Source organism: Lepisosteus platostomus, chromosome 11 (assembly GCF_059453375.1).
Source record: "Lepisosteus platostomus isolate fLepPlt1 chromosome 11, fLepPlt1.hap1, whole genome shotgun sequence".
Classification (NCBI taxonomy): Eukaryota; Metazoa; Chordata; class Actinopteri; order Semionotiformes; family Lepisosteidae; genus Lepisosteus; species Lepisosteus platostomus.
In genome coordinates this window covers 42988862-43002441 of record NC_142621.1, presented here as the reverse complement: position 1 = coordinate 43002441, position 13580 = coordinate 42988862, and positions in this window count along the sequence as shown.

Sequence of the window (13580 nt, the reverse complement as noted above, 5' to 3'; positions counted from 1 at the left end):
TCTCAGAAGTGGAAGGCTCAACAGGCCTTCTCTCTGTACCACAAGTCATGTCTGTGATCAACAGCCAAGCAGAGGGGGCAGTCTATCCCTCGGTCTTAGTCTGTAGGAGCTCAGCATTTATCTGCCCTCTTCCAACACCCATGGTAAGTGCTTCTCTCTCAGCTCACGATCCGTTAAGTGCATTGATTGAAAGGAGGGAGAAAATCCGATGTCTGCTGTCTGCACTGCCAGTTCCCACTTGGCACAGATCTAATTAGGAGACACAATTAAACACCAGTCTGAGGGTAAATAAGATAGAGGGGATTGTTTCTGTAACCAGTAGTCAGACAGTGCCGGCTTCTTCCCCACAGGATAATATTTCAGCAACAAGAAATCACTTCTCATAATCGCCCGCCAGGAGCACTTGAGTCCTGTATCAACAAATCCTTCAGCGAAACTGCTGCTTCACTGCTGTGGGACTGGAAACATACACATGTCTTACAGAAACACATGTCAACTCCAATCAGATACGCCCTTCTTTAGACTGAGCCTTCCACAGAAGGCCTTCGCAAAGAGCTGGGCATTGGCTAAACTTAGCAAGCAAGGCGTCAAAATTATCCGAACGGGAGAAAGGTACAAATATAGTCCTAAAGAAAAGCGCTGAGCGTTCACAGACAAAAATGAGTGTGTCATCCAGATCTGCTTAAACTGCATCTTTTTGTTATGATTGTCAAACCCTCGTGTACAAATTGCATGGCTGGCATGATTTTTTGAAAGGCGATTGTTAGCGGAGGAGGATGGCTGTCCTGTGGGGGATCGCTGACTCCTTCAGCCTCATGAATAGAAGATGATCTCATTTAGTGTCCCGTTTTGAAAAAATAATGCGGGCAAAACCAAAATTGTTACTGATATTCGCGCTGACCACTTAATCACTTCTTCATGTCACTGTGTGCCTGTCTGCAATGAGCTACTGTACTTCAGGCTGTCCCCAGCACTCACCTGATCTCCAAGTGGAGATCAGACCAAAGAGAAAGCAAGTGTGTGGATGCACAGACACACCGTAGGTGTCCTGTATGCAGCTTGGTAGATTGTTTGTTTTTGATTAGTAAAACTCTTTTGCACTGTACTTGCAGTCTGTTGTTCCTGACAAACACTGCAAGTTAGAGTCACATGCCAGTATACTGTATACCAATGCAATGACTCTCCAGTGGTAAATGCAGTTGATTTACAGTATCTGTAAAGCTACAGTCCGTGCTGTTGATACTAGTTTGTAAAATGGACTCAATTATGTTTAAGACCGGGAGTTTCTGTTACTCTTAACTGCATTTTATTCGTACAAACAAAAACCATTATCAATACTTTCTCCCTTCCTAAAACACTTCATTATCTTCATTCTAATTGTAATGTCTCCAGATGAAGATGCCATGCTAGGATTTCTGTGAAAAGTGCGTGTGAAAAACTACCTACAGTAGCTGTCTCTGAGCTCCAGATCACACTGCCAACAAGGTCCTTTTAAATACAATCGCGTTTAAGAAACAGGCGTATTTTCAGAATGATTTCATATGCATAAAAGGAAAGTTGTTTTGACCTCCTTTAATAAAAGAACAGCTGGTATTATTCTAATTCCCCTCTCAATGTCAGCGCAGGGAGGGAGGTTGTGGAATGGCGACAGTATAGTTCAGCCTGCAAACGTGTGATGGTTTTCTGGGACCTGAGTGAGCCTCAGTGATCCGAGGGCAGTAGAATCAGTGGACGTCAACAAGACAGTGCGATATGTGGTCGTTCATGAAGGCTTGCCTATACACTAGCTCTCTTTGAGCTCTAGATCACACTGCCAACTGGCACATGCAAATCACAGTAACCACGCCACATTTCCTACCCTTTCCTGTAAGCTTTCGCCCACCACCACTGCCATCTGGACTTTTACAGTGTCTCACTCAGTGGTAACACACAGGGTGGAGGTGGGGGTGATATCAAGTAACAAGAGTGGAACAATTTAAATTTCTCAGCTGGAAACTTAATTTGCAAGTTTCTTTGCAAATCTGAAGGCTGCGGATAATGTAATTGGCTTGGTTGTTATCTGCAGTGGGCGGCATTGCTGCGTGGAGGTCAGTGAAGTCGCTTCCCAGCTCCTGAGTCCTGGGTTTGAGTTCAGGCTGGAGCAGCTGGGAAGAGCCTGTCTGTTCTTCTTCGTGTCCTTGTGGGTTTCCTTTCGGCACTCTGGTTACCTCTCGCCTCCCCAAGACTCGCAGGCTGGGTCGGTTGGTGTATCCTCCGCTGTCCTGTGAATGTGCCCCCTGCCGCAGACTAGCGCCACCTACAGGGTGTCGTTCTGGCTCATGCCACATGCTTCTGAGATCAGCTCTCACCCTTACCAGGAATTATCAGCTTTATGATAATGGATGGACAAATACTTTATCCTGTGTCCTGTAAATTGTCCCAGTATTCTGGGCCATATTCATTGCTGCGAGCAGTTATCAGATATGAGCCATCCGAATTTTCTTAAAGCTAAATTAGAGTCCTTGTATAGATTGCAAAGGGCATTGGACTCCCATGACATAATGGGCAGGTCTAGGTCAGGGCAATGCACTAGGACTATTTATTTGAATAAAGTACTGGCAATCAATGATTTGTCATCTGAGTTCCTCTTGACTTTTTTTTTTTAACGTTTCATTCTTTCTGAATGGAACCTTTTCATAATGCATTTCAAATGAAATCCATTAGCAGGCGCCTCATTCATAGGTAGGGCTTGCGAGTAACTGAGAAGTATGTAAACAAGGGAATTAACCGAAGAGGGGATTCCTATCAGTGAAAGCCTTAAAAAACATTCCCCGAATATTCTGACAACAATACCAACGGTAAAACGTGAGCAACCTGACATTCCACGTGACTCATTTATTTCATAGTTCATATCTTCGCAGGCCTTTTGTGTTTTCTATTTGGAGGTTAATAATTGATCCTTTCCATGTAACTGACACAAAGGGCCTCAGGCGGAGAGCCACAGAACAAGCCCACAGCTGATTTGCTACAGGGAAAGGTGAGGCCCTTGCTGCGAGACACGTGGTGAAAGAAGAAGGAACAACATGTCCCACAGCACTGAGAACACCGCCAGGTGACATCACGCAAGTCCTCCAAGATCCTTGCTGCCCAAACAGTCAGAAAAACGATTTGCAGTGTTGCAGCAAGTGTTTCAGCACACTCCGCATTCACAACATTCCTGCGACTCATTCACAACATGTCTGCTTGTGATCCACTTCTGTTGCAGTGCCACCTCATGATTTATCACAGTGTATAGCCTCTGGGACTAAGGCAGGTAAGCCTTGGTGGGGAAAGTGCAGTTCCTTCCCATCTCCTGTCCCTGACTTTCCTGGGTGAAAAACGTCAGTGGTGAGGTGTGGCCCCATAGTGAGACATTCACGCCTGGCTGTGCTCGGGCAAGTGCAATATTCCTGTTTTCACGAGGACCACGCTGGAGAAAATCCCTTCATGGCCATGGTTACCCCTGGGGAACACATTGTTAGGACTGGTGGGGCTGTTCAGACTAAGCAAATTCCCTTTTCTCGTCAACCCAAATGGCGTTTTCATTAAAATCCACAGGTCTGGGACTTCTTTCACCCTTTATCAAGTTTCACTTGGCCAGTGTCTACAACAGAAACTAAAAATAGAATGAGCTGTAGTGGGAGGTCCTTGTGTGTGTGTGTGTGTGTGTGTGTGTGTGTGTGTGTGTGTGTGTGTGTGTGTGTGTGTGTGTGTGTGTGTGCAGATATGGGTTTTCTTCTCTGTATGGATGTTATGTGAAGGGCCACATCTCGCAATAGGTTACGGTAGACATGTCTAGTAAAAAAAATGAAGTGGAAAGTGCAAAGGCAATACAGACTCTGCAGGAAAAGGAGCAGTGAGCTGTATGAACCACCACTGCTCACAAACTTTTTTTTTTAACGCCCTAACAACCCCGCCAAACAAATCAGACACACAAGAAGCAGCCATGAGAAAAGGTGCATTGAGAACTGCCCTGATCTCAACTGCCTTCAAGCTGAAGACCACTGGGGAGAAGTGTATGGTCGTTTCCCAGTGGTCGGCCTTTTCAGACTCCCGAGTCTCTTGAGGTCGGCTGGTACTGACCGCAGGACCTAATCCAGGACATGTGGCTCCTGTCTGCGGGCACACGTTTGAGAACGCAGCTCTCCTTTACAAAACTCCTTGAAAGAATATGTGGCCCCCACTGAGCAGATCATAATATGACCTTAGGTGTATCTCTTCTCCTCCCTCGTACAGTTTGCTTTGACTTATTATATATCTTCAGGCTGGTAATCTCTGTTTTGTTCCAGTCCTCCCTTATTTACTGCATTTCAAACAGCGCGTAACGGGACCCAGTTGTCTTATAGCTGTATCTACAGTAAATCTGAATGTGACTATTACCAGGGGCTCTTGTTAACTTTAATACAGTGCCAGATGTTCAGGGCCCTGTCACTGTGAGGGTTTCGCACAGCCAGCATTTTGACTCTTAATCGATTTTTAAGAAAGTTAATCTCTTTTCACAAATAAATTCAGATAATCGCAAAATAGAAAACTTTACATTAATATATATACCTAAAACAGTACATATGAACACATCTCGTTAAAGGTAGACCAGGCAACAGTTACATAATAATTTCTCTTGTTCTGGTGCATTGTTCCCAAGTCATTTTCAATCATTACTGTTAATCAACTCTGCTGTGTAATTAAGGAGCTGTGTTTAGCCAAGGAACTGCTCTGACATGAACAGGAGGTTCCTGGGTTTGAGCTTTCCCTGTCCTAGGGTGTGTTTTTTGGGATGTGACTTTTTCCCGGCACATCGGCCTTCTTTGTGACAGGAAAGCGTAGAGAAAAGGGGATGCTAGAGACTTTTCTGTAAGAGAAAAAAGAAGGAATTTCAGAAGGGCCAAATTAAAATGCTATACATGCGAGCGTGGGAGGGATATGTTCCCTGTGTCGATTTCCTCATTTTAATTTGCATGTGAGGAGGAAGGCGCCTCTCTCTTACAGCACACCAAGCACAGCATGTCATAACACAGTCTCTTCTCAGGAACTGGTTAAAGAGGAACTGTGATAGGAGGGAATTGTTCATTACAACAGACTACCTTTAAAGTGAAAGAGGTAGCTGGCACTGTGACAGCAATGTTAAAACACAGCGAGTCATCATGCCAATGGATGCTGTAGAATGGCTGTGTTGTACCGTATGTCTGAGGAGTTCAGGGTAAAAATACAGTGGGGACTCAAGCAGTTCATGTGCTGGTGAGCGGGACACGCCTGGTGTTGGGATGCCCCCGTCTGAATAGGAATCTTTTCTTCAGTAGTCGTGCATTTGGAGTAACAGGATGGTGACAGTGCAGGCACTTTCTCAGAAGTCAGCGTGAGGTCACTGTTTCCTTTCTCTTCTAAAGAACACCTCAGCCCTGACCTGAGACTGACCCCACCTCTTGTCTGTCGGCAGCATTTCACCCTGGATTAGAGGAAAGTGAGGCAATCTCTGCAATCCGAAACAGTATCCAGGCATAATGTGGGCATCTGTGTGGGGTAACTCGCGGCGATCAATTGCCGAATATTTGACTTCACATGAATTGCTTTATTTAGGTATGCTACACGCAATGCCCTGACTGCTTTATTTTGCAATCTGACTAAACAAAATACAGTATTGTAATATGAGTTGGCCAAAAGTTTCTTTTTTTTTTCAGGACAGAAAGTAAATTCTATTTCTTGGCCCTGGAATCTTTTTCTTCTGACAGAATTTCAATCTAGATTCAGAACCCTCCCCCCACCCCCCCCGGCAGTTAAGAAATAAAAGTTGCTCCACTCATAGTCCTTATGGTTTCCAGATGGTCTGTGAAATCATGAAATACAGAGTGACGAGTGCAGGACAGAATTGAGGTGGACACCTCGCACAGAGAAGCTGGACACAGTCTCAGCATGTCTCCTGGCACAGTGGTCACTGCCGCGTGGAGCCCATCTGCTTTGAGAATCCTGTTCCTTGACTTGGATTTGCATAGCAATTGGAACCAAATGTCCTAATCTAATCTAAAGATTAGTGTTACTGCAAAGCGTTCTCTATCAGGCATTACCTGGAAATGCAAAAGTTTGATACGTTTTGTTCACAGCTATGCCACGGGACTCTGGCAGGCAGGGACAGTATACTGTATGTCCTGTGACGTGGTTTCTGTCCACTTACTTGGTTGCACTCAATTGTTGGGCTGGGGCGGCGTGCTGAACTGTGGCTCCTCTCGTTGAAGCAGTATGTTATGTGGGGTGCAAGGTGATGGCTGTGCATCTGACATGGTCGCTGATGTTGGCAGGCAGTCTTGTCTGGATCAGTTTGGTTTCCCTTATCTAGCAATTAGTCCAAGATTCCCCCCCCCACGGTTTTCTGAGAGGAATTAGACGTGTGTCCTATTTGAAAAACCTTCGGTCTTCACTGACCTTTTTTCCTGCATCCTAAGGCTGGTATCCTTTCTGCGCTGGTTTCCGCCGGGCTCCGGTGTTGGACACACACAAGTGTGCCAGCACGGCCCACTTCTCCATGCACGGTGCAGCTGTTTTCAGCCCTGCCTGGCCTCTGCAGCCTGACAGATGGGCGTTAAACAGAAGCATCAGAAACCAAGCTTTCCTTTTTCGTTTGGTTAGAAAACCCCCTGCTTCTGAGAAGCCAGCAGCCCACGCAAGCCCTGAGAGACACTTAGGCACTTTCAATGAATCGCCTAAAATTGCTCCTTCCGTGTAGTAAGTCTGGTCTTTCTGTGTAGCTGAGTAAAACGTGCCTTTTTCAAAATCTTGATTCATGCAAAATCCTAGAACCGTTGGTGTTAATTGTGACTTATGCCAAAAGAGTGTTGTCCTCACGTCAGCTTTTAATGGTACTTAAACTGGTCCAAAACTGCTGTTTTAAGAAGTCTAAGGGAGTCCTAAAATAAAATACCGTCATAAGCTTTGCCGTATTTAAATAGCTTAGTTTTAATTTAAAGAAATTGTAAAATTCTAATCATGAGGTCGATGAGACTTTCGGAACACAGGGTTTTTTACCAGGTGACAGTAATTCTTTGGAAAGCTAAGGGCTTTCCCTAAACAGTCCTCTTCATGAGTCTTGCTGTATAAACCTTTCTGACCCCCCCAAAAGATACCAGTTGATCATGAACAATACATTGGCGTGTTTTTTTTTTTGCATCAGTTTTGAACTGAAATCCCTGATTGATATATCAGCTCTGGCTAGCATGTCATTCCACGATCTTGTTTGTGCTATTGTGCGAATCCTCACTCTTTGCTCAAAACCTAGCCTATACATTTGAACTATTCAAAGCACTTTTTCAGAAAAGCACTAATACAATCCAGAAGCACCGTGAAAGTGCTGTGGCCACGAGCATGTTGCCAAGAAACCCAGAAGAAGACAAGGATCTGAATAGTAAATACTGTTCCCTCTCTTTCCCGGAAGAAAAAAAGCAGCAGAGTGGGGTCGTACTGGGGGCAAGTGTCAAGTGCTTTTGCTTATTACCTGAATAGTCTTACATTTTGTGACCCTCAATTTATATATCATGAAGGCCTCTGGATGTTGAGCAACATGGAAATGAATGCCCCAAGTTTAGTCCTACTAGCTGAAGTATTTTTTATTTCTATATGCTATAATGCTTGAAAGTGCAACTGGAATCATCACCTGTAGTCTGTGAGAATGCAAGTGCGGATTATGTATTTTTGAAATGCAACCTTCTTTACTTTATACGTACTGTGTGCATTTCAGTCACGAGAACAGCCCGTCAAGTGAAACTTCAGCTCCTTCTTTTCCCATTTAATTAAATTTAACATTCACTAAATTGAATCTTGCAGTTTTAAACAATGAGCCATATTTTCCATATGGTTTTAATCCAGCTTTGAGCCGTTTTTTTTTTCCTTCAAAAACTGGGGGAGCTAATAGTGGTCTGGCAGATGTTGGATTGATGCTTTGGTATGCTAGCGTGTTCCTGGAAAACCCTTGGGCGTGCTTGAGCTGAGCTCAACAAGATTGAACCTAATCGGATAAATAAGCAGCCTCTCGGAGCAGGGCAGCGGCAAAGAGCTTTCAAAGAACTTTACCAAATAAACTTCTACGATGACAAATAGGTAGAATGTCTTGTACTAAAATGTTTGATTTCAGTCTATTTATAGAGCCGTGTTTACACCATCCGAACTCAGAGTTTTACTCTCCACTACCTGTTAAGGGTCTGCGAGTTGGTTCTTGAACAATTTGATGAAACGTTGGAACACTGGAAAGAAGTCTGCTCTGTGTAGAAACGGCTTGTGATAATCCAAACTCACCCCTGTAACACACAGAATGTTGTTATGAAGGTTCTTTGTCCCATCAGTGGGACAGACCTGAATTTTTAACAACCAATGCACCAGGGAGCTGTTTAATATTTTGTCTTTGTACCATTAGGCTTGAAGCTTTTTAAAAACCTCAGACAGTTTTAAAACGATGGAGAGATTATCAGTGATCAAAGAAATGCTGTAGGGAATCTGACTGGCGCCTTTCTCCATGTGTAGGTCAGATCTATCTGTGATGGACACAGCTCCAATGCTCAAGATATGACCAAGGCATCAGATTCTCTAGAATGAATAACATATAACAAAAATATTAAACACCTAAGTCTGTCTGGCATCACAGATTTCTCTGCCATCTCTATCATTTTGTCATGGATGTTTTGGAGAACACTTAGTGCTTCTGTCTTTTATTTTGTCTAAACAAACTGATTTTAAAGTTATTACTCACCTTTACAAATACCTGCAACTGCTTCAGGACATGTTTTGAGCTGGGGATCGTACATTTGTGTCTTTGGGACTGCAGCAGTTGCACTGCACAGCCAGCAGTGCAGATGTTCCAAATGACTTGCAGATGCATGAGAAATGGTTATCTGCTGTATTGCCCTTGAAGTTGTTCAAAGGTAATGCTTTAAAACGAAAGTCAATTTTAGGGATTGCATCAAACACGTACTGTAGCGTGCCTGCTGAATGGTTTTTTGTTGTTGTGAGCTTTCTTAATAATTGCACGGAGAGTGATTAGAAATCTAGATATCTGATGCTTTTCTACTGGGACATATTCAAGATAACTTTAGAGATTATTCTTGACATTTATATAGCGCTTTTCTGGACACTCCACTCAAAGCGCTTTACAGGTAATAGGGACTCCCCTCCACCACCACCAGTGTGCAGCCCCATCTGGATGACATGACGGCAGCCATAGTGCACCAGTATGTTCACCACACACCAGCTCTCAGTGGGGAGGAGAGCAGAGTGATTAAGCTAATTGACAGATGGGGATTATTAGGAGGCCATGATTGGTAAAGGCCAGGTAGGAAATTTGGCCAGGACACCAGGATAACACCCCTACTCTTTCGAGAAATGCCCTAGGATTTTTTTTTACCACAGAGAGTCAGGACTTCGGTTTTACATCTCATCCAAAGGATGAGTATTTTACATTATAGTCTCCCCGTGACCATACTGGGGCATTAGGACCCACACAGACAGCAGGGTGAGCGCCTTCCTACTGGCCTCAATAACACCTGTTCCAGCAGCAGCCTTAGCTTTCCCAGGTCTCCCATCCAGGTACTGGCCAGGCTCACACCTGCTGAGCTTCAGTGGGTTAAACGTTCATGGTTCCCCTGAACCAACTGCCCATTTCCATAAAACGTGATTTTTTTTCACAAGCAGGTCTGCAGTAAGCTGTGTGTGGGAGAGGCCTTAGCCCTTAGTTACTAAAGCTTGTGTCAAGGTGTTGGCAGAAGTAAATACACTTCATTACACTTCCGTAGAGCTTTTCTGGACACTCCCACTGACTCCACTCCAGCGAGAATCACACACCATGCCTCTGACACTTGAAACGCATTGGGTTCCCTGTACAGGACCCCACACTCTTTTGGTTTAACCACTCATTGCTGGAGTTGGTTTTTGCTGTGTGGCTCACTGAGAAGAGCATGACTGACTTATACGCGTTGCTAATAATACCGCCTGTCTCTGCTGAGGCCGGGGTGTTGAGGTGATGGTTTGGGTGGGTGGAGAGGGGAATGGGGGTTACCAGGGAAACCCAAGGTCTTCCTGTATGACACAGAAGAGTGGGCGGGCCAAGTTTCTAATCTTAGAACGATAGCGTCTCTCACCCCAGGGCTGGATGTGAAGATGCATCTGTGTGAGATCACCGAGATTGGAGTCCTCCAGTGAGATGCCTTTAATCTCGCTGTTCAGCTCTTCACACGTTTCACGCTCGTCATTGCTATCGATAAGCTGTGTTTGAGAAATGAGTAGTGTGTGACCTAACGCAGAGCAATTACGAAGGCAGGCATCATTTCTAAGCAAGATCGAATCCTTCCATCTAGTGAGGCGGAATAAACTTGCATCAGTTCACATGAATGTCATGTGTCAGGACTGGCCCTCTCTATCTCCCTGCGCATGCCTGATCGCCTTGTCCTCAATGCATGGTCTGCTAACACAGCACTGCAGCTTGGGAGAGTCCCCTGGCTAAACTGTTTTGTCACTCTCCCAATTTATTGCATGTGGCCTTGCAGTAAAATACTGATCTGTGTTGCCAGTCAATGCCACCTTTGGCAATCTTATTTAGGAACTGTTTTTGAATGTGAAACTTTTAAAAAATATATTAATTCCTGCCATCTGTGGGGATTGCTCATCATAGTTCCAAGAAGACTCAGCTTTGCAAATCTTATCTAATGAGCGAATTAACAGTACTGCAATCTGCTCAGGTACAGTTAATTTTTATTTTTGGCACAAGGCAGCTTTTTGAAATGCCATTGCTTGAACATCTCATGAAACTTAATTGCTGAATTATGCACGTCTTCGTGCATAACAGATGCATGAGTCAAGCATCCATGCTTTGTATAAATACCGAAAGCCATTTACTGTATACAAAGATTTGTTTATTGAAATGTTACTCTAACCAAGCTGTGGTGAAATTGATTGCATTGCTTGTCTTCTGTGAAGTGGAGGGGTGGTTGGAACAAATGGAAAATTCACATCACGATCGTTTACCAGAAAAACAAAACACCCTCCATTGACTTTTCCTTTTCCGTAACCTTCATGGAATCAATTTACAGTGACCACGCAGATTCTGCATGGTCAAGCCTGCCCTGCTGCCAGAATTTCCTTTTGTTCCCCTGAAAACTGCACCTCAGCGGATGTCCTAGAGGGTTCGTGAAATTCAGCGCTGCTTCCAAGTGTGATTGCAGGTGGGGCGCCATACCTCCGCGTTTCCCCTGCTCTTTGTGACGGAGGGCTCCTTCCTGCAGCCTGACACTGCAGCCAAGGGCCATGGGAACCTGCACTCACTGGCATTTTATGCAGCAGACAAGCATTGGAACGTTTCAAACTGCCTGCATGCTGTAAATAATCTGCTCTCCGAATCAGCTAGTTAAGGCATTCACTAGGGATGAGCTCAACAGCCTTGTGGGTTTCAGCCTGGGCCAAGCTACCTTGACAGGGATCTCCCATGTGTGGCCCAGCGCCAGAGTGCAGGGAGGGGATTGCTTAGCTCTCTGCAGAAGCTGGGATCCCGCTTCTCGGAAGAGCAGCTATTTCTGCAAATTTCCCCGGCGCCTGCTGTCTATCAGGCCTTTGAGCAGGCTGCACGCTGAGCCTCCTCCGCAACCTCCTTCCCAAAAAAAAAAAGTCTTTATCTCCGGCCTGGCGATAGAAGATTTCTGAGGCTGAAGATTTGCAGGTGGCAGCAGGGGCCCAACAGGGCCGACAGAGCAGCCTGAGAGCTTGTTCTAGGATAGTCCCGTGTAATCTGGGAGTCAAAGGCATGTATGTGGTGTTGAAGTGGGACTTCGTTCTATAAACTGTATCTGGTGATGACTGACATTAATTCACTTCTTTTACTGTCAGAAAACTCCCCTGTATTGTTTGCTCAGGGTGACAGACAATGCAAGATAATTTTTTTAACAGTTGTTGAGTGAGGTTTTTCTTTTAAGAGTTCCAGTTAACATTAAATTCATGGTGAGGGATTTATTGTTCATATGGCTGCTCTCACAGCCGATGAAGAATCCTCTCAGCATTCTTCTGCAAGGATCTGCCAGCATTGCAGAGGATGCAAACCAAAAATACCAAGACAATGATTCAGCCGTCTATGAGAATAAGAGCTTTTTGTCAGCCCTTATCTGTTTGGCTAAAGGTGTCCTAGGATTAAAGTAGGAATTTGTATTGCCAGAATTTAGCAGGGGTTTACGACCAATTATAAAGTAGTTCATCCATTTTAACTAAGAGAGAACTTTGCCCTTTGAGGTGAAGCTTTAGGATATGAATAAGACCTGGCAGAAAACGGTGCTTTAAAAAGTGCAATTTTGAGAGTGATTATGACATAGCCCAGTTACAACACTTAAAAACTATGTCAAAACCCGAGAGGATTAAGGTACAATATGTAAGTCTTTACACATGGGTTACACATTAGTATGTGTGACACTGGGAACATTTCTCTGATGAATAACCTGTGAGCTTTCTGATTCACTGGGGCCTGGCGATTGCTGTCTGGATTCCGTACACAAGCTCCAGGCAGCAGTCCGAGAGCCAGTGGACAGCACGGCCTTCTCTTTTCAGGAACTTGTCTTTATCTTTAAGCGCAATCGAAATGCGATTGGCGAATTTTGATCGCAAGCAATTTTCAGAAGAAGGTTGGAGCGCCTCTCTCCTGTGTCAACATCCTGCCTCCGTTTCAACATGCCTTCCTGGTGTGTAAGCGGCAGTGTGAGTGTGTGTGAGAGAGGGAGTGAGCCAGTAGTGATTCAGTGAGCACCGGAGAGGAGCCCATGTGTTGCTCAAGGCAGCTTTCGGTAATCATCTGAAGGGTTTCCTGATGGTGCAGTGAGTCACACTTCTCGGAGACAATTCTGTGTGTCTTGAGAACAAAAGGAGTGCACGAGAATTCTGAGTATGATTTGTAAGGCGAAACGTGAAACGTGAACCTCCACCCTGTGTAGCAATGCCTTATGAAAAACACTGGGACTCTACCTGTGCACTGCATGCACTTCTTCCTACTTTCAGCCATCTCCCACGTTTACAGCATCCCGGACAGACTTTCCTGAGAACTCTGTGCCTTGAATGGTCACAGTTCATACGTGAATATTCGTCTTAGCTTAGGGAATATTTTTGAATTTCCTTGACTTCTTTCCTTCATAATAGAATAGAATGTGTTTTTGTTTAACGCTTTATAATGACGTAAAAATCGGAACATTTGACATAGGTATGTTAAAAAGCAAGGTTATGGATACAGTACATGGGTTCCTAGGTGCTTCACACATCCACTGCAGATCTGTCTGATGTTAGCTCTAGCGGTGTTCTCAGTTCATGTCTTCGGAGACTGTAGTAGGGTTTGTTTCCAAATGCACTTGTGGGGTCATAGTCACCTCAGAATATTTAACCATGCACAAATAAAAGCCTTTTTTCAGTCTGATCTTGTCTTATCGGTTTGCAGAAAATAAAAAGATAGTAAAATCCCTATAATATTCAGAGCTCCAGTGTAGAATACGCACATTCTATACAATATTTAACTGTAAAATTGTAGAATCTTTATGACTTCACAAAGCTGCCTTGGAAAATGACTA